The sequence below is a fragment of the Macaca fascicularis genome, chromosome 5 (genome assembly GCF_037993035.2).
Source record: "Macaca fascicularis isolate 582-1 chromosome 5, T2T-MFA8v1.1".
Lineage (NCBI taxonomy): Eukaryota > Metazoa > Chordata > Mammalia > Primates > Cercopithecidae > Macaca > Macaca fascicularis.
This window is the reverse complement of record NC_088379.1, coordinates 92136159-92158910: the sequence shown is the minus strand read 5'-3', so window position 1 is coordinate 92158910 and position 22752 is coordinate 92136159. Positions and strand designations below refer to the sequence as shown.

Here is a 22752-nt window from a genome sequence, read left to right as displayed (position 1 = left end):
ATATCTATTCAGTGCTCATTATTTACAAGGCACTGCATCAGACAATGCAGGGAATTCGAACTGAAAGTAGCTTAGACCCTATAAATCAGATTACTGCTGGAATAATCCTTAAAGTTCTTTAAATGCTAAGTTTTGAGCCTATGACTTGGAAATAGCTGGAACTGTTTCTCTTGGGGAAGAGAGTAGGAGATATGATGTCTATCTTTTAATGTTAAAACATTTGCCATCTGTAAGAAGTAGTCTTTTTATGGTATTTCTAACAGAATGCAGAACTGAGGCCAGTGAGTTAAAATTGGGTAGTTTTCAGTATCGTATATGTACGTTCTAATAATATAGAAAAACTCTTGAGATAATGTCCTTAAGTGGTTAAGCAGAGGGAAATAACCATCTGGGGAGGATGTCATAGGGATTTTCCTATATTAGGTGACTGGGGTGGCCTCAGAGGACCTCTAACATGTTTTCCAAGTCTAACACTATATTGTCTGTAAAATGCTATAATGAATGCAAATTAATATATGTTATTTTCTAACAAGTTGCTTCCTGCTTGTTACAAGTAATAACTTTCAGGGTTGACAGACAGTAGGGAATGAAAATGAGGATCAAAACAGAATTAACACACAAATATTCTACTGAATAATTAACACTATATACCTGTGCTTGCAGAAATACACTCATATAAATATCAGATTGAACCATATGAAACTAATAATATTTGATCATCTTTATGGTTCAGCTTAAAAATGGCTTGTCAGGTTTTATTGGCATAGTCACTATGTAATTTCTGTATCTGCATTATTAGAAAGTCATTCTTAAAAGTATTTGGCTAACAGAAAACAAAATCAATTCAATAGCATATGCCGTCTTCTAAAATTTCACTTGGACTAACAAAACATGATAAATCCTTAGTTCCAATCAATAGACCGTGAAAGAGTTACTCTTAAAACCTACAACTAATAGGTCCATTAATTCCTAGGAACTTGAAAAATCTGCTAAAAACAAATTGTGTACTACAATATATGCTAGGACTAGACATGTAGTTCAGTAGCAGATTCAAACTTGTTAGTTAATACTCCGAATCTGGATGACAATCCCTTAACTTCAATTACTAATTACATCTTAGGTAATCAGTACAATTATAATACAATCAGGTTTTTTTCTTAATTCAAAAACCAAGTATAATTTTTAGGTCTGAGGTTTATGAAAGGCATTTCAGGTTCCTTAAATCTAAATCTACATCTTAGCAGTCTAATGTTAGAAGTTATTTCCAAAATCAACAATACTTTACTGGAATTGGTAGCATTCCTTTAGTACTGAGATTTTCGGGTATGCAAGCTTTACATTTTCCATTACAGGACTGCTTTGTTTTAGTCCATGGCAAGACAACACAACCTTATTATCAGGAAATATATCTTGATGGTTTTTGTTTCACTGTAAAAACCCATTTACATTTATCTGATCATTCCAACTGGTTTTTTGGCATGAATTGGCTATTTGTTTAATTGACCACGTCAAAAGTATTCTGTCAGAAGTAAAGGAAATTTTTAAAAGTCAAACCAAGAAATAATAGCTTTACTGAGAAATGATTAAACTTCTTATAGTAAAAAAGAAAAAAAAATTATCCTTTTTGAAGAATAGTATCTTATCAATTTGTAAAATCAACCATACAATAGTGTTGACAAAAACTTTTGTGTGCAAACAAAATTGCAGTATTACAGTTTTAGTAAAAACAATTCATTTAAACTAATAAATCAAACAGAGTAATTTAGAGTGGGGTTATTTTGTTCTGTTTATAAATAGGGGTAATTTTTGGGTTTTCTGTTCAGTTTACTGACACATATTTTGTCTTAAACACTTTGTCTACAAATGTGTCTTGCATATTACAACAAAAGCTAACCTATGTAATGAAAAATTTGCTAATAAATTCGATTGTATTTTATATAAAAAGTAAATGCCATTGTGCTTATTTTTCCTAGCCATGTATCTCTGAGTCCCTTACCCTTAAAAACAATAGGATTGACAATTATGAGTTAGAAAAACACACAACTCCTAACAGATATTCTTCTTCCATTTCCACTGCCCTTCCTCCTTGTTGGCAGAATCTGTCTTCCAATACAGAGGTCAGAAATTCTAGGTATTTAACTTCCCAGTCTTACTGCAGTGAGGATATAAGCAACCCAGCCTAGCTAATGGTATTGAGATAGAATGTAGTGAGAGAGAAACCAGGAAAGATTTTCCTTCCTAACAAAAAGATACATGACGGGAAAAGTCTTTATTCTTCGTCTAGCAATGCAAAAAAGAATTAACATAGCAGGCCTGCTCACAAGGTTAACCTTTGGCTGGCATCTGAGAACTCTGATTTCAGGACGGCTCTCACTACTCCCTAAACTCTTTTTTTTTTTTGAGGTGGAGTCTCACCTTGTCGCCTAGGCTGTAGTGCAGTGGTGTGATCTCGGCTCACGGCAAGTGCTACCTCCCGGGTTCACGCCATTCCCTTGCGTCAGCCTCTCTAGTAGCCGGGATTACAGGCACCGTCACCACGACCAGCTAGTTTTTTGTAATTTTAGTAGACATGGGGTTTCACCGTGTTAGCCAGGATGGTCTCGATCTTCTAACCTCGTGATCCGCCCGGCTCAGCCTCCCAAAGTGCTGGGATTACAGGCGTGAGCCACCGTGCCCGGCCACTACTTCCCAAACTCTTAAAAGTGGCACACGGTGCGTCTAAATTATTTGTGCAAACAATATGGTTTATGCTGAACACCTGCTTTCCTTATGGGAATTTGGAATTTTGGTAAGTGCTTGGCAGAGGTTACCCACATGATCGGCCCCCAAGGTAATATTCCCTGCCCATAGTAAGTAGTCAAAATGTTAGCCATTATTATTTCATTACTGCAGTTTAAAAGTCTTATAAAGTGGGCCAATTTACTTTTCTCAGCCTATTATCAATTTCAATAATTAGGAAAGTATCAGATACATTTATCGACGTAGTTAGCATTTCCAATGTTCTTCATTTAGTTGTGTAAATCCATTTGGTATCATTACCCTACTGCCTGAACAACTGTCTTTAACATTTCTGGTAATGCAGATCTGCTGGTTATCAATTCTTTCAGCTACTGTATATCTGGGGGGGAAAAAACCACTTTATTTCACCTTTGTTTTTGAAAGATATTTTCTTTGGGTAGAAATTTTAGGTTGACAGTTTCAGCACTTTAAAGATGTCACTGTGCCTTCTTGTTTGCATTGTTTTTGACAAGTAATATACTGTAATCCTCATCTGTGTTCCTCTGTACATAACCCAATTTCCTCTCTCTGTCCCACATGCTCGCTTGCCTTTTCCTCTGGCTTTTTTTTTCTTTGACTACTTCTAAGATTTTCTCTTTATCAGAGGTGTTGAACAGTTTGAATACAATGTGCCTTGGTGTAATGTTCTTCATGTTTCCTATGCTTTGTGTTCACAGAGATTCTGAAGGTGTGGGTTTATAGTTTTCATCAAATCCAGAAAAATCTCAGCCATTATTTCTTCCAATATTTTTTCTATCATGCTTCTTCTCTCCTCTGCTTCAGGGACTCAAATTTCATATATTGAGCTATTTAAAGTTCCCACAGCTCAGATATTCTGTTCATTTTCTGAGTCTTTCGAGGTTTAATATGTTCCTACTTAACTTTTGAACATATGAAATATAGTTACATAAAACTTCTAAAGTATTTATCTGCTAATTCTAAGCTGTGTCAGTTTTGAGACAGTTATGATTATTGATTTATTTTCTCATTATAGATCATATTTTCCTGCTTCTTTGTGTGCCTGAAAATTACCGGTTGCTATATATCATAAATTTTATCTTGTTGGGTGCCAAATATTTGTAAATATTTTTGAGTTTTGCTCAGGCTTGAAGTTAAATTATTTGAAAACTTTAACGTTTGATCTTTTCAGGACTTATTTTAAAGATTTGTTGTACTTGTCCAGAGCAGTACTCAGTCTAGGGCTAATTATTCCTCATTACTGAGCAAGATTCTTCTGTGTGCCCTACCCAGTGCCTCATAAATCTTGAACATTTGTAGCCCAGTTTGTGGGAACAGGCACTATTCCTAGCCCTGTGTGAGCACAAGTAAGGTTTCCTTGAATCCTTTTGTGTGGTTCCTTGTCAGGCCTCTGGTCGTTTCCTGACATGCATGTAATATTGAATACTCAGCTGAATACTCAAAGGGGACCATCTGTAGATCTCCAGGGATTTTTCTCTGCAGTTCTCATTTCTCTAGTACTCTTTCCTGTTAACTCTAACTGCCTTGGTCTCCTCAGACTTTCAGCTCCATCTCCTGAACTCAGGGAGTCTACCATTCTCCATCTGGTTTCTCCCACTATATGCCACAGCCTGGAAACTCTCTCAAGGTAGTAAGTAGAGGTAGTAATAAGGCTTATCTTGTTTCCATCTCTCACGGATCACTGCCCTTTATTATCTGATATACAGTGTCCTGAAAATTGTTGTTTCACATATTTTGTCCTTATTCCAGTTTTTTGCAGGCAGGAGGGTAAATCTTATCCCTGTAATTCCATCTTGGCTACAAGTTTCACTAACTTATGCTTATTTCTCTGTATTGAACCACTGCAAATGGCATCTCAGTTCAATCACCCCTGATGGAGTGGGGTCAAATCTTACATAGTTATGAGATCATCCCTCTAGATTGTTTCTGTGGGTCTTTTCACTAACTGCCTTAAAGGCAGTCCATTCTTCTGCTTAAAAAGCAATTTTAAAAGAAGTAATATTAATACTAAGTAAGGAATTGTAATGCTATGGGGAAGAATGTCTGGAAGTTTGTGCAGCTAAATAAATCACAAAGCGATTGACTTTCTATAGAGTTTCTACAAGAGGATTTTTCTTTTAAAACTCTTGCAAATGAAAATAACAATCGTGGGAGAAGCAGGGAGATACTGAATGTGAAAGTAGGAAAAAGGAATAGCAGAACTTGAGAATGAAAGGGGCTCAGAATAAAATTTTTCTAAGAAAAATAATGGAAATCAAGTCATATATTTACATATGACATCATCTTCTATACATTTTAGGAACTAGTCTTTTGCTCTCTCTTCCTACATAAAAAAATCCAATTTTTTACTTCATTAATATGTTAAGGTAAAATATTAATCAAAACGTACAGCGGGAATCATTATCACCATTATCCCTTAATAAGTGTCAAAACAAAATAGGCAAGTTCATGCAAGTGTAAGGTTGTTAAGATAATCTATGGTATAAACTCCATACGGGTGGCCCATGGGCTTTATTTGGCTTGCTGACATGTTTTATTTGGCCTATAGGACAACGGCCTACACCATATTTGCAAAAGTGTAACTTTGAAGCCCAACATTTACAAATTAGAAGACTTCACAAATTAGAGAGATTTCATATAAAAATGGGGGGGGGGGGGAATATGTGGCAGCACTCAAGGTGGGTAGTAGCTTCCCACTTTACCTAGTCTGAGCTCTTTAGTTCACTACAGTTTCCATCACTCACTATTGTTTTCCTCCTCACTTAACTGCCCTGGCCCCTTTTTTGCCCCTGCAGGCATTTAGGCTAGTGACACTTGATTTAGGCTACGTACAATAATATTCTAAGAAACTAACATTTTTTGACTTTGAGAATAACTGCATAAAAGCATGACCAAAATTTCTAATTTCTCTAAAGGGGAGATAGATTCCTAGAAAGATACTTTGAAAAGAGTTCTTATTTTCTACCAATAGTAGGAAAGCTGTCTTTGGGGCATATTTTTAAACTACAGATTACTGGGCTGCAGGAAGTACCCCCAAAATTTTTCTTATCTTATCTTTGAGATGGAGTCTCCTCTGTCGCCTGGCTGGAGTGCAGTGGCACGAGCTTGGCTCACTGCAACCTCTGCCTCCTGGGTTCAAGTGATTCTCCTGCCTCAGCCTCCTGAGTAGCTGGTACTACAAGTGCGTGCCACCACACCCGGCTAATTTTTGTATTTTTAGTAGACACGGGGTTTCACCATGTTGAATCTAAACTTTAGGTACATAATAAGACTAACTCCATATTTAGTCTTAGTATTCATACTTAAGCCAAGGAAAGAAAACTAGAAAAACAAATATGTTTTAAAAAGTTTCTATGTATCTAGCTTCTTTGCACCCCAATGCTCTATAAGATAACTGAAATAGATCTAAGTCCTCCTTCCAACTGTAAAATAATACAACTTCAGTTGTATCCAATATTTGTCAAACTCAATTAAAAGAAAATTTTCAACTTAAACAACACTGTAAAATTAGTACTGCTAAGACATCCACGTTTGCTTTTACTACTAACTGATATTTAAGTGCTAACAAAAGAAAGGGATTAAGAGGTCAAAAGTGTGAAACATGTTTGACTAATGAGGTAATCTGAGAAAAAAAAGAAAAGCAGAAAAAAGAAGTTATGCCATTTAATATATAAAAGATGAATACTACTGCACTCCAGCCTGGGCGACAGAGCGAGATTCTGTCTCAAAAAAAAAAAAAAAAAAAAAAAAAAAAAAGGATGAATATTTTATTTGTATAAATTCTTTTAAAAAGCCAAGAGCTTTATAGCGTACTATGAGGGTACATACAAAGTTTCACACCGAGGGAGACTAAAACACCAGTTTAGTGCAACATTAATGTCTCCTCCTGGTTTCAGTGACATTACTGACAAGGAAGGATACAGAAAAGCACCCCAGGAAGGAGACTTGGAAGCAAAGGAAAGATGACTTACTTTTCAATCTTTGTACATTTTCAACCTTATATAAATACAAATTTTACCTATTCTATAAAATAACATACTTAATAATAAGCTTTATCAGTTATAACTAAAGTCTGCACAACTCATCCTCTTCACAGGACAACAAAACTGTTTACTTAATAAAAGAACTACATGATCATCTAAACTATTTGCATCGGGATAGTAGTACATAACTCTTAAGAAAAAAAATAGATGTGAAGACAGCCAGTTGAGGGAAAGGATTAATAGTGATTCCAATTTTATGTCTTAAAGAACTCTAGGCTACAAAGTCCACTTCTCCAACTAAAAGCAAATGGCAACCAACTGTGAATGAATTCTAAAACTATGTGATAAACTAAAATTTAGAAACTTTTGTAGTTCTCCTCAGACACTTTTTACATCACCACATACAAAGCATCCAGTCCTACTGAAAGAGTCAATTCAAAGGAGAAGAAAAGAAACTTTGTTAGCAGTCACCAACAGTTTGGGGCTCTGTAAATAACTGCCATCAACCAAACCAAAGGATGATTTTTAAAACTATTCTCCATTGTAACACGGAAATACAATGTTAAATAGATAAAAGGTAAAACCTGTCAAACAAAGCACGATCATAACTATTGTTTTTGTATTGCCTTATTTTTTAATAAAAACTTTCATTTTAAAAAGGCCATTACCTTATTACCTTAATAAGATAATTATTTCCAACTCTGAACTAAAAGTTATAAATGATTTTCACTATTAAATTACCTAGTGTGTAGTGTTTAGGCATACAGGCTTCAGAACCAGATTGCCTAGATGCAAAATGCTGGCTCTCCCACTTACCATCTATATTTGGGCAGATTAATTAATCTAAGCGCATCTCTGTTTCCATTATCTATAAAAAGGAAGATAATAGTAGTATTTACCATAAGGTTGTTTTGAGGAATTAAATTTTTATTAAACAGTATATTTTCTAAGCATGTACTATCATTATTATTACCTAATCATCTTTGTAAAGCAGCAAACCAGTCTCAAGTAAATCTTCCAAGAATTGACTAGAATAACATAATGCATTAGAATCAGTAAGCTTCCTCCATATTTAGAAGAAAAAAATCTTCAGGCAAAATATCATAATTTGTTTCTCAACAAATCAGATTCTATACATAATGAATTCTTCACAATCTAATCTTTCTACTCCTAAAATAGGTTGTTTCTCCTTATAAAAATCTTTATAATGTCCCTCATTGTTTTTTTCTGGCCTTTTTAAATTGAAAGTTTTTATTAAAAAATAAGGTGATACAAAAACGATAGTTATGATCATGCTTTATTAGCCAGGTTTTACCTTATCTATTTAACATTATATTTCCATGTTACAAAAAGCTCCTTATCAATCTAATTTTTGACGACCACAAAATTCTATTGTAAGGATTTAGAATAAATCATTCCTATTCTCTAACCTATTTGTTTCCAATTTTATATTACTACAAACGAGCATCTAAACATTGTTAAAAGATTTTCAAAAAGGCACTTCATTATCTTTACTCAACAGTTTTATAGGAACTCAGCGCTGTGAAGACCAAAAGTGACAAGTTAGTAGAGGAAGACCTTGAAAAAAGAAAAGCTAAAAGGAAAATATATCATTGCAAGAACTGTTTTGAAAGCTCATAAAAAATCTCATGAATTTAGATGCCAAATTAGACTGCCAAGGTTTCTTTCATCTTTTCTAAGGATATTGAGGTGATTTTTTGCCCCACCTTAATACTGCTCATGTTAAAAGACATTATTGATATGAGAAGTTATAGTTATGATAACTGACTGCAGTAGGACAGACTTGGATTCAAGTGTGTGCTCCACTACCTCTCATTAAGCCTCTCTAAGCCCCAGTTTTCTCATCTGTAAAATAATAATAGCATTTACTTCACAGAATTGCATGTACCTCAATAGGACTGTAAAGATAAACAATATACTATGTGTCAATTTCTTAAAATACAGTGCCTAGCACACAATAATATCCAAATAGTACCTTATCATTGGAATCATTTTCAGTGTTCATTTAGATGATGTGAAAGACAATATAAACATACACATATGAATTATTGGCTTAATCTACAGATTATAATGGCATAGAATCCTATTTACAGACAGCATAGATATATTTTAAAATATTTTCATGTAGTACAAAAAGGTTGTGAAATGTAGATGGATATATAAAAATCTTTCTAATATTCCTCATTAGGGTAGTAAGGGTATTTAAAGACTTTTTTTTTTAAAAAAAAAGATTAATAGTTTTAAAGGAATCATAAACATGAATTTTGCTGTTTATAGCACATACAATTATAGTTTTTATCTTGAGACAGAATCAAATTTTTAAGTCTTATTTTATATGATTAAGAACTTTAATGAATTTAAAAGAACGCTAAGTGCTCCAGGATTAATTTATCATCTGGAATAACATTATTTCCTCTTGAGTTATTTTTCTTAGAAATACAAAAAGCAGCAGAAAATGTACTGGCCACCATTATGGACAGTTACCAATCAAGGCAAAGACAATCCTTCAGATGATACGGCTAGCTAAGATAGTACTTTTAGAGGTCTACACTGAATTTTGCTCTTATTTAACAAGCAACTAGGTGACTTTACGCAATCAACCAAGTATTTGTAGAGTCAAGGATTTTCATAATGTTATTTCAAGAATTAAGAAAAAAAATCTAGTCTTGAGTGGGTAAAATACTAAACCTATTTATTGAATTGCACTGCACTTGATAGTACACCAAATAAAACATTTATGTGATTTTCAGATGGAAAGATGCCATTCATTTAGAAACTTTTTAGGAATGGATATCTGCCAAGTATAATGCTAACTTGTAAGAGGAGAATAGAGTGTTATTTTTATTATTTCATTCATTCATTTCTATTTCTATAGAAAGTAGTCAAAGCAACTTGTGGAAAGCACTTCCAATTAATTTTAAATTATAAATCCTAGTGATTATCATAATAAATAAGCATAAAGGCTAACAGTAAAGCCACACTAGGGGCAAATATAAAACCAACTAGTATAGAAGAATATTAAAAAACAGAATGAGATTTTTATTTAAACAGTTTTTCTAAATGTATAGTGTAGGTGGCTCATTTTAAATACAATTCCCAATCCCCCATCCCAGGTTAAGTGAACCAAGCAATAACTAATCCACACAGTATATTCAATTAAACAAACATCACATACTTGTTTTAGCATCAAGATCCTTTGTCGGCTTGTTCTAAAAAAGTGGCAGATAGAGGAAAATGATAAATAGCTTTAATTCAATTAATAGTTGGCTTATTGAGCAAATTTAGAAAGTGCTGAAAAAATCACTTTCCATTTCACCCAGTCCTCCCAGCCTCAGTGGGATTTCCTCATTACTACAAGCCCCATATTTTACTTGACCATTATAGACTGCAATAATTTCTTCACTTTACTCTTCATTTTCTGCAAATGTGGACTGAGGCCATCACTGTTCAAATTATTCAACTTCAAACTCACAAAGCCTCTATAAATCCTTTATCAACCTCTCATTACTTTCCCAACAGCAATGAATCCCAACTTTACCTATCTCTCTTTATTTTCACCACTACCCAAATAATACCTGGCGATAATCTTGCCTCCTATGATAGCACCTTCTGAAGATACTATCATTAAATGTAAATTATCTATAAAATCTTATTTTTATTTCTATTCATCAATAGGTCCACATCTATCTTTGTAGCCTTCTCTTCAATCTTATAGAAAAAAGTTGTTTCCCCCTGACTAAAATGACTACCTCTACCTAGGACTCATCCTTTACCATCCAGACAATCTTCATAAAAGGAGATGATTCTCACTCTTTCTGCCATTTTAAATCTGTTAATCTCATAGAATCAATCTGTTCTTTCACCACCTTTAATCTTAAAAAGGAAAAATGTTCTGACCCTATAAAATCTCATAGATCAGATCATCCAACTCTCAACTATTTTGAAACCAAGTATCATCCCCCATTTCAATTTCCTTTCTATCCCTGCAATATTCAACTGATCACAGTGTTCTACTTTTCTTTAGCCTTCTCTCTTAGGCTCCCTGTGGCATCTGGAACTATTGGTCCTTTACTCTCGACTCTCCTAAGGCACTTTCTTTAACGTAACATTTTCCTAGTTTCTTAGGCACTCCCTTCTCTGTCCTCATCCTTTTCTCACTTTGACAGGGCATCTTCAGCATTTCTTTGTAAGCACTTCCCTCATGAATTTACTTACTCATATCTTTTGTTTTGCTCCATGACATACCATTCTCATCTACAGACATTTAATGTCTTCAAGACTCAGCTCATGCTCTACTCCCCAAGTGAATCCTGATTAAATCAGATCACACTTTCTTAAAACTTTCATTGCAGTTAATCATTATTTTACAATATATAATGGTTTCCTGTCTTTGTGTGTTTTAAGCAAGATTTTAAGTTTTTTGGTAGGAACCACTTTCTTTTATTTTTCAGTGTTTCTCAAACTATGGAAAATAATTCTGATCATAGAGTGGTCAAATATGTTACAGTAGTATAATTAGTTTACACAAGAGACAAAGGACATTCAAAAAAATTAAATGTATTTATAAGACATTTATAATTGTTGTATTTTTTTAAATGGTCAAATAATGCTGTGGTATTTTTTTCTGTCAATTTCTGTATTTTTCACATATTCAAGGGGACATGGCAGATTTACCTATTTTGTTTCCTTTAAAATGTCAACCATTTTAGTCTTAAAGTAGCTTATATGTAGCTACTCTGCCTAAAAAGATCTTACATATAAAACAATCTGATAACCAAAGCAATAGCAGTGGCCTAATCAAACCAATGTAAACTAAAGAGGCTAAAATCTGAGTGATAAAGAGATAAACTGCTTTTATTTCAGCATTATTAATCAGATTTATTAGGCGACTATTTATCTCAGTAACACAGTTGAAGAGGGAAGTAAAGGTAAAGAATTCCTGTAAACAGAATCAGTAGGCTATGCTCAATCATTTTATATGTGTATAATTCAGGAATAAAGCTCACAAAACCTTTTGAGATATATATTATTATTTCCATTTTACAGATCAGATATAGATTAAATTTATCCAAAGTCATTCTAATTACTAAAAGAGCTAAAACTCAGACCGAGGACTACCCAAATTCAACATGTTTGCTCTTTCTATTATACTGTGCTTCCTAATTTAGGTCTAACCATGAATAAACAAGTCATAACACTACCTGAGTTCAGTTTTCACAAAAGTTAAATACTTAAGAATGAATATAAATAGACATTAATTTTGTCTTGTTAAAAGGTTAACAATAAACTCAATTTAGTATTTCAATAGTAGCTCAAATACTGATTTTTTAATTATATAAATTAATCACATTATTACAAACAATTAAATGTCAAACAATGCAAAGCACAAAAGTACCAAATGATCTTAATGGCCATGAACTAGTCTCCCTGAAGAGTAAATCCAGTTTCTTAAATATCCACTAGGTCAAAGTACTTTATTAGCATCATCTGAGTGAAGCTAATTATCTGAGTTCATGCTGAATAAATAAATTTATTGGCAGGGTATATTGCAGAGAATAGCTGTGAAGACAAAATGACATGTAAAACATATATATGTAATGACTCATTTTATATAGTTAAAAAAGGGAACTAGGTGTAAGAGGTGCTAAGAGATGTGTTATGAGTTCTGTAGTTAATAAATGAAAAATCATACATATCATATCTTAGGGATTCATAACATACATTAGAGCATATTTAAAGTTCTGCGAGAAATACCATATAATTTTAAACAGAAAAACTACTAAAAGCATGCACAATATCAGCTCAGAAATGAGATCACAAACACTTTCTGAAGAATTTTAGGTTATATTACACAGTACGTAGCCTCAGAAGCATCGCAACATAAGATTCACAAATATTAAGTAATAATTCTGTGTGAGACTGTGAACATGTACATTTTAACAAACTACAATTTATATATCTGAGAGTGTCACCTTTCTAAATAGACACTTCAGAAGGGTAAAGTACACTTGTCCTCAAAGACAATGTTATCAAAAATATTTCTGGAATCTTCTTTTCTAATTATGTTTAGATATTTTTAAAATATTCATTTTTACTTTATACTCCATTTTTCATTTTAATGCAAATTACACTTATCACTCACCTTTCTAAAACATGAAAAAATGTATTATTTAATTAAATCAAACCTACTCTCAAAGAAGAGATATGCCACCAAAAAGGATGTTTAAAACAATATGCCATATGACCTAAAAGTGATTCCCAAACAGGAAATACAGTGTTCTTAACATGAGTAGTTTGAGGCCGGGCATGGCAGCTCATCCTGTAATCCCAACACCTTGAGAGGCCGAGGCAGGAGGATTGCTTGAGTCCACTAGTTTGAGACCAGCCTGGGCAACATAAGGAGACCCCATTTCTACAAATAAATACAAATAAAATTAGCCGGGTGTGTGTGGCAGCAGGTGCCTGTAATCCCAGTGCTTTGCGGGGCTGAAGTAGGAGGATCAGTTGAGCATGGGAGGTTGAGGTGCTGCAGTGACCTGTGAATTGGGCCACTACACTCCAGCCTGAGTGACAGAGACCTTGTCTCAAAAAAAAAATAAAAAGAAAACACCAGAAAAATAATTATAGTAGTTTGAAAAAGATGACATTCATTTCACAAGTTCTAGTAAGTGTGTAAAAATCAGGCACACATCACATATATCAACAAGCCCAAGCAATGAGTGGAAGGAACATGTGGCCCAAGGAACGAAGTAGGCCTATAAACTTTGAAACAAGAACTCACATTTAAGTTCATATATTACCTGTACCCAATGTTTAAAAAAACTGTTATAAATCAAATATAAGTATACTAAAAATGATAATAGCTAATATTTATTAAATACATAGTATGTATTAAGCACTATTCTAAGTGCTTTACATGTTATAACTCATTTGGTTCTCACAACAATCCCATAAAGTAGGCTTGGTTATCATCCTCATTTTGAAGATGAGGAAAATAAAGTACAGCAAGGTCACAGAGCTTCTAAACCACAGAGTCAGATCAAAACCCAGGCATTCTGGCTCTTAGTCTATGCTTTAAATACCATACTATACTGTTTCTCTAAATCAAACAGGAGTGGTCAACACCATGCACAGCAACATCTAAAAACAAATCACCTGTATATATATTCAGATAGGTACCCACATGTTTGTAAAGTTTTACAAGGCCATTTGCATGTTATTTAATCTTATCTTCACAGCTACTCTGTGCAATACATCCTGCCAATACATTGATTTATTCAGCATGAACTCAGATGATTAAAGCTATGTAGCCTCAGACTATTCCACTAAGTTGCCTGTCTTGGAAACGCCTTGGAAATGTCTCGGAAACTGCACCACCAGTGCCTAGTAGAGTGTCTGGCAAAGAATAGGAATTAATGAATAAGGAACAATTAGAAAGGGAACTAGGTATACAAATGTTGTATAAGCCCAGATTTATCATTACAGAGTCACCTAGAAAAATACTCAAACATTGTGGTTCATAGACAGTGATTCTTAAGCATCCCCGCAGGTGGAAGAACAGTAGTACTCATTTTTTTAATTGAATCTTAGTATCTCAATACAATCTTAAAACCCCTTTAAAGTTAGAAAGTTTGATGTACTAACGTAAACCTGAAAAAAATTCAGATAAAATTTTACCTTAAAAACAGAGCTCAATTTGGTCTTCACACCAATGAGTGTGATATATTATGCAACCATATTCAAATATTTTCTTTTGTTTAAAAATTGAAGGATATTTCCATTAAATATTAAGTTTTAATATTAGAGAATAATATATTCTAAATTTTTCATTGTAACTCTAAGAATCATATGCCCCAAACTGTGAACATAGAGGAATATGTTACCTTGAATTATAACTGAAGTTACAGTATCTCTGGGTACTATGTAATAACACATATCCCGTTTTTCATTTCTATACTCCTTAAGGCAGTGCCAGAATTTAAGCTCCAATAGAACTCAAGTGAATAGTATAGCTACGATAGTTTTATCTGGTGTAGATTTGATAACCGAACATTCTGGAACTAAAGTTTCTATTATGTTATTGTAGTGATTTATTATTTAATTTTTAGGTTTTTGTTTGTTTTTAAACACCTGTCACAGCTTTCATGAAGTACAGCTACAAAAATACATTTCAGTCTTGGTAAATTTTCATACAGTACTAGAAAATTGACATATGTTACACATTGCTTTAAGCTCATTCCTTGAACCAGGCAGAGAAACCAGCATGAAAATAAAATTAGAACAGATTGTGTAAAGAATGAATTTAATCAATATGGTGTTCAAATAATTTCATGAAATTACATCTCAGCTAAAGACAGAAATATAAAAGACACTGACAAGGGAATTTATCATTAAAAACTGAAATTCCTGTTCTAAAATACTAATTATTTTTGCTTCAAAAACTGAATTACATGTTCCAGAAGAAATATTTAACTACACTAAGACCTAAAATAATCATCCCCTAAATAATTTAAACGTTTATTTTTAAAATTACACTTTTTTAGAAGAAGCAAAAATACGTAAATAGCGCTAAAAGAATTTTTAGAAATTCCCAGGCTATACCTTTCCTCAAAAAACAAAATAGAATACAACTTTGAATATCTTTAACACAATCTCAGGTTACATAATCATTCTAACCTTAATTTAAGTTCAGCAAGAATGTTTCACTTTTGTTCCACAGACTCTATTACAACTAAGTGGGGAAGCATTAAAACATGAAAATGACATCGCACACAAAACATTCCATCAAGCATTCTTTCAACAATATAACTCCCAATGTTCTGTATACAAATATACCTGATCAGAGTAGGTAAAAAAACGTGGTTATGTAAAAAAATAATTAAATAAATAAAATAAAAATACCATCTACCAAGAAGGAATATTTTTAATTTAAATTAATTATTGTTCCTCTTCTACTCAGAGCATACTAAACCAATAAAACTTTGATTAGGAAACATCTTTTTTAGGTGTGTAAGGAGCAGGTATAGGATGAACCATACAGCAGTTTCTTCTAAGCTGTGCATCAGTAGTTACCTAGTGTCAAATACCACTAAGTTTGATGACACAGTCTTAGCTTCCAAACACTGGGAATTCTTTAGGAATCTCATTTTTTTCAACTAATAAAACAGTTTTCTGTTGAAAACTCAATGACATGATTTGATAATTCAGAATTTCTGTATGCAAAAGAAAAAAGATCTTTATCAAAAAGGAAAACTTTCAATCAAATCCTAACATTTGTGTTGAAATGAGACTATTTTCAGTGTTTTGGGACATCACATTTCCAGACCTGAAACTTTTGCAGTACACAAGCGCAATTAAGCCATTAGTTAGGTTTAGAGCATACTGATACAAGCAATAAAAACAAGGACACAGGCCGGGCGCGGTGGCTCAAGCCTGTAATCCCAGCACTTTGGGAGGCTGAGACAGGCGGATCATGAGGTCAGGAGATCGAGACCATCCTGGCTAACACAGTGAAACCCTGTCTCTACTAAAAATACAAAAAATTAGCCAGGCGAGGTGGCGGGTGCCTGTAATCCCAGCTACTCGGCAACCTGAGGCAGGAGAATGGCATGAACCCGGGAGGCGGAGCTTGCAGTGAGCTGAGATCTGGCCACTGCACTCCAGCCCGGGCGACAGAGCGAGACTCCGTCTCAAAAAAAACAAAAAACAAAAAACAAGGACACTAAATTTCCTCTTCTTGGTTAACTTTGAAAAGAAAAACCTTTAACTAGGTACAAAAGACTGAGGAGGCCGGGCACGGTGGCTCAAGCCTGTAATCCCAGCACTTTGGGAGGCCGAGACGGGCGGATCACGAGGTCAGGAGATCAAGACTATCCTGGCTAATACGGTGAAACCCCATCTCTACTAAAAAATACAAAAAACTAGCCGGGCGAGGTGGCGGGCGCCTGTAGTCCCAGCTACTCGGGAGGCTGAGGCAGGAGAATGGCGTAAACCCGGGAGGCGGAGCTTGCAGTGAGCTGAGATCCGGCCACTGCACTCCAGCCTGGGTGACAGACCGAGACTCCGTCTCAAAAAAAAAAAAAAAAAAAAGACTGAGGAAAGAGGAAATGTATAAAAAATGTGGTATTTCTCCTGACTTTTTTTTAAAAAAAGTAACTTTACAAAAAAACACAATATATTTTTAAATTATAAATCTGAAGGAAATAACATAGGAATTATACATATGCCATTTCAGATGATAAGAAACATATACAAATTTCAAAACCTCTAAGCAGTACAGGACTTTCTGTGATGAGGAAATGTTCTATATCTGAGCTGTCTGCTACAGTAGCTACTAGCTGCAAGTGGCTCCTGAGCACTTAAAATATGGCTAGTTGTAATAAGCAGAATTTTAAATTGTATCTCATTTAATTAAAATATAAATTTACATAACATATATGGCCAGGGAAACTACATTTGACAGTATAGCTCTAGGGAAATATTTGTACCTTAAATTCTCATCCAAATAGTAAAAAGTCCTGTAGACAGGCATATAGATAGATGCTTCTGAGACATTTTTGTGTTTTAAATTCTTAAGATTTATATAGAAGAAATACATAAATATAAAATACAATCCAACACAAAAAATGTTGCTGCATTTGTGGGAACCAAATTTTCTACACTACATTCTAGTAGAGTCTTATATTGGTTCCAAAGTTGACTATAGTTTCTTAAGGAGTTTCTAAAAATATGGATGCCAGGGTCTCTCGTCTGCAAAGATTCTGGTTTAATTAGTCTGAGTTGAGGCCGGGGCATGGAGATTATTAAAAGCTATCCAGACCTGGGGCAGTGACTCACACCTGGAATCCCTGTGCTTTGGGAGGCCAAGGAGGGAGAACTGCTTCAAGCCAGGGAGTTTGAGACAAGGCTGGGCAACATAGGAAGACCATTATCTCTACAAAAAATAAAAAATTAGCTGAGTAGCGCATGCCTGTAGTATCAGTTATTCAGGATGCTGAGGCAGAGGGATCACTTGAGCCCAGCAATTTAAGGTTGCAGTGAGGTATGATCACACCACTGTATTCCAGCCTGGTTGACAGAGTGAGATCCTGTCTCTTAAAAAAAATTTAACAAACTTAAAAAAGCTACCCAGGTGATTCTAAGGTACAGGCAGAGTTGAATAGTACTAAACTAGAAAAAAAGAAAAAAGAAAAAGAAAGAAAGAAACTGTTTATTAAGCATAGATGAAGTATGCAACCAAAGACATTTATTGGTTAGTAGGTAAAGAGGGCCTTTTGCCCAGCCAGATTCAAGTTACCCATTCAGGAATGATTTGAGTAGTCATACGTGTTTGTGATTATTTAATTTTAATTTTTTAAATTTGCAAGGAAGCAAGCAACCTAAATATTGAGTGTTAGCTTGCACTTAAACCACGTTTGCATATATTAATTTCACCCTCAAAATACCCTTGAGAGGGACCAGGCATGGTGGCTCACACCTGTAATCCTTGCACTTTGAGAGGCTGAGGTGGGCGGATCACTTGAGCTCACGAGTTCAAGACCAGCCTGGCCAACATGGCAAAACCCCGTCTCTACTAAAAGTACAGAAATTAGCCGGGCATGGTAGCGCATGCCTGTAATCCCAGCTTACTAGGGAGGCTGAGGCAGGAGAATTGCTTGAACCCAGGATTGGGGGCAGAGATTGCAGAGAGCTGAGATTGCGCCACTGCACTCCAGCCTGCGCGACGGAGTGAGATTCCATCTCAAAAAAAAAAGAAAACACACACACACACACAACAAAATAAAAAAGACTTGAGAGGTATATATTATTAAATTATTAAAAATAAACTTTAATAGTCTTAGGATTTGGACACATATTTGTCAGACAGCAGAGTCCTCCACACTCTTTATACTATGGCAGAAGGATTTTCTTTGAGACAGTTTGTTTCAGAGAATTTTCATACTTTTCCAGTGTGAAAACAAATCAAAACAAAACAAAAATTAAAAAAGCAGGATTCAATGGCAGAGCACAGGATAAGGCAAACACATGTAAACAAGCACTTAAACCAGACTCTATTCCTGTATTTCCTATGCATTTGGAAAAAACATGTGAAGTTTATCTGGAAAAAAACATGTGAAGTTTATGGTTTAACTCTATACAAGATTATGTAGGAATTGCTATCTTCTTATCCTGAGAAATTAACCAATGGCCCACCTACTGCCTTACTACTAGTGACAGTCACACATTCTTGGGAACAGGGTTGGGCAGGATAGAGCAGGGTGCTTAGTCACAGTGCCTGACACTAAACAAGAATAATGGTCTTAAAGATGTTTTCATTTTCTCCCCAAACTCAAAGGATTATTAGAATTCCATCTCCCAAAGCAGTTTACAGACGGAGTTTTGATGGGACATTTACAGCTAGTATGAAACTTTTGGTTGGGCACGGTGGCTCACACCTGTAATCCCAGCACTTTGGGAGGCTGAGGTGGGTGGATCACGAGGTCAGGAGATCGAGATCATCCTGGCTAACACGGTGAAACCCCATCTCTACTAAAAATACAAAAAATTAGCCGGGTGTGGTGGCGGGTGCCTGTAGTCCCAGCTACTCGGGAGGCTGAGGCAGGAGAATGGCGTGAACCCGGGAGGCGGAGCTTGCAGTGAGCCGAGATTGCGCCACTGCACTCCAGCCTGGGCGACAGAGCCAGACTCCATCTCAAACAAAAAATAAAAATAAAAAAGAAACTTTCAACTTTAACTTAAGCCGTCAAAAGTCCTACATTAATGTACTCATTAAAAGCTATCTTTTAGCCTTGGTCAACACAGCGAGACCTTGTCTCTATTTAAAACAAATAAAATAAAATTAGCTGGGTGTGGTGTTGTACACCTGTGGTACCAGCTACTTTGGGGGCTGAGTTGGGAGGATTGCTTGAGCCTGGGAAGCTGAGGCAGCAGTGAGCCATGATTCCAAACTGAGCAACAGAGAGAGACCCTATCTTAAAAGCTATCTCTAAAAAGTTTAGTTCCTGAGTTGTTTGACTCATTTTTTCAAATTAAAAGAGAGTTTTTCAGTGATAAAAAAAAAAAAAAAAAGGAAGTCCAGACCAAAAAATTCTCATCATTCCCATCAGCACTGATTCTTCTATCCTGAGACCCATTATCTATTCTCCTTTTTCAGGCCCCTACCTTGTAAAGTGATACTCAAATGAGTCATACTTGGTTGCATCAGAGGCCAATGAGAACACTTTGAACCACACAGAGTTCTCTCAAAGCATATTCCAAAACAAGTATATGTTGACAGGAGTAACTACTAAATGCACTGGCTTGGAGTATGGTTGTGTGTCTTTTCCATTTCAAATGGTGTTAATTATAATTTAATTATACATAAAAATGTTTTGGGGTTTATTTAAAAATTACACCCTCTGTCAAAAGAAGAGGGTGAAGAGGAAAAAGAAAGAAGTCATAGTTTATCCCTTATAGTCCTTCTCTCCAGTACATTTGGGGCTGGGCACTAAGATGAGCTGGAAAAACATACACTCAATTGACATGGGAGAAGCTACAACACTTCTCCATCCAACCCTTAACATATTAAAGACAGAACAAATCAACACCTTTTTTTCTCAATAACGAAGAATACATAAATTTCATTCATTCAAAGATGATCACCTACCATCTTCTACTCCAAAACAAATGATTAGCTAATTCCCACATTCACATACTGTATTTAGGAGGCAGCCCTCAAAAACAACAACAAAAAGATAATTTAAGTTTTATAACGTGACCCCTATCATAGTATTAAAATCTGACTTTTAAATTGACACTGGTTTTAATGGTGTGCGTGTATGTAACTTGTGACATGAAAAACCATTTATATTTTTGGATGCTGGTAATCACCCTTAAAAATATAAGTAGGCTTAACATGCAAGTAAAAATGGTGAGACAAATGTAAATTCAAAGATAAACCTACATAATGGTAAAGCAAGCTATAATTCTCTAATTGTAAAAGTGAAAAACACTATGAAATCAGACCTTTTCTTAACAACTAACCTCAAATATTTTTCTATTTTTAGTTCTAATTTCCATCCTATCCTCTCCCCACACATACTCCCACAAAGCCTCTAGAACATCAAGTAGAACACAATGTTATGAACAAAGTATAATAAACAAGATTGGACATCAATGAGCCTCTGTATAAATTTACTAAATCAATGTATGTATGAATTTACTAAAAAATGCTCCTAGTGATATTAAAACGAGAAATAATTTGTATCTTGGCACCATTACAAGCAGCCAATGAGCATGAAGCAAGTTTTCACCTGGACGCTGCCAACACAGTCATCAAGACTTTGGGAAAATACCAAAGCTTGTTTCATAATACATCCACTTTTACTTTTTTTCCCCCATCCTTTAGTAAACTTTCTAGATATAAATTTTAAAATGTTAAAATTTATAATTAGTTACCAGCGCCCTTCATCCCACAGATCAGGTGTCCTACATTTTGTTCAGGTCCTGCCTTGAAAACAAACCCGATTGCCCCATTTTCTGAGAGGGAGCTCAGCTCCAGGCAGCTCCCTATGAAGTCACCGCGTTTGTTGTTTCAAAGATGCAATTAAATGAAAATGACACAAGGCTGTCGAATAGATTAGTTGGAAGTGTGCGGTGGTGTCGATCATATACGTGTATGGCCAATGAAAACTGTATTGCTGTAAATCTCTTAGTGATATTTCTCCCCATCTTCCTCTCTCCATTATATTCACAACACAAGGAAATTAAACTTTTTAAGAATTTTCTTGACTTTGGTTTAACTTTAGCTTCCCAGCTGTCTGCTCTTACAGTATCACGTAATGAGCAAAGCGGCGGGGCTAGGGGGCCGGAGGGTAGAGTGTTAATTTTAGCGAGCAGAAGAAAAGCAATAAAAGAGCTTGCATCAGACAGTGTCTCTCTCTCTCTCTCTCTCTGCCCCCTCTCTTCCTCCGCTTCCCCGCCATCCCACCCCCTTCTCGAGCCCTTACACATACACATTCTTCTGGGCGGCCTCTAACTACACCATCTCCACAATCATTTGCAGAAATTAGAAACAGACTCCGGGAGCCCTTCCCTTAAGCACGCACAGAGCGGAGCTGTGCAAGCACGACGGGGCAATGTCACTCCCTGTTACCCCACAATCTCGTACTGCCCCTGTGGGTTTCGTTCCCGAGATTCGGCTTTCTTCCGCTGAGGAGATGGATCTACCTACTCCGCAATGGAGTTTTATCTCATTCTTCCCCACTCCAGTCACCCCACCCCCACTCTAACGTACAAAAACACCCCACCACCACAACCAAAGAAAAGTTCCTTCTACCAGGGCAACAGAGGAGTTGGGTTTAGGGACTGGAGCAAAAGCAGAGACAGGAGGAAGAGAGCTAGCGCAATGTACTTTGTTTTGCACTTCTGCACATGCAGCGCAGAGCCCAGGGCGGCTCTCTTCCTTACCGGCTGGTCCCGAGACCAGGTCCTGCTACTGGAGCGCCGGGCTAGGGCTGCGGGGACGCGACGTCGGGGCGGGCAGCCGGCAGCCGCCGCGGGCGCCGAGAGCCACCACCTCTTCTCCCACAAGCGGCTGCGGGCGTGGGCTGAAGGAGCTGGAGAAGGAACCTGGGGAGGGGGAGAAGAGGAGCAGCATCTCCTCCTCCTCCTCCTTGCCTCGGAAACGCCCCTCCAGCGGCGATCCCAGCCGACTGCCGGACCCCCGAGCGCTCAACGCACCCCCCCCCGCCCTACTGTGCTCGACGCCCCTCCAAGAGCTTCGCCAGAACCTTCCGGCGCGGGCAGCTCAACTCCTGTAGGCGACTCTGACCGCTGCCGAGGCGGACCGGGGAGCTACGGAGCGCGGCTTGCCAGCACGACGGTCTCTAGGGACCGTGAGCATGGTGTGTCACCCTCGCCTCAGCTCGGCCGCCGGAGCTACTGGCAATACTCGGGCTCCACCTCGGGCAGCCGCGCCGGCTCCGCCCCCCCGGTCCTGTCACTCAACCAT

At 36.2% G+C, this 22752-nt stretch overlaps 1 protein-coding gene across 17 annotated transcripts in view; it reads right to left on the bottom strand.

The window, feature by feature from the left end:
* PTPN13 (protein tyrosine phosphatase non-receptor type 13) overlaps nucleotides 1-22684 on the bottom strand; it is a 229972-nt gene extending 207288 nt beyond the window's left edge. For all 17 annotated transcript variants that reach the window (XR_012434937.1, XM_045393346.2, XM_065545225.1 and 14 more), the window contains exon 1: nucleotides 22209-22684. The gene's annotated coding sequence lies outside the window, so the exon portion shown is untranslated. The remainder of the gene's footprint in view (nucleotides 1-22208) is intronic.
* Nucleotides 22685-22752: the final 68 nt, after the last annotated feature.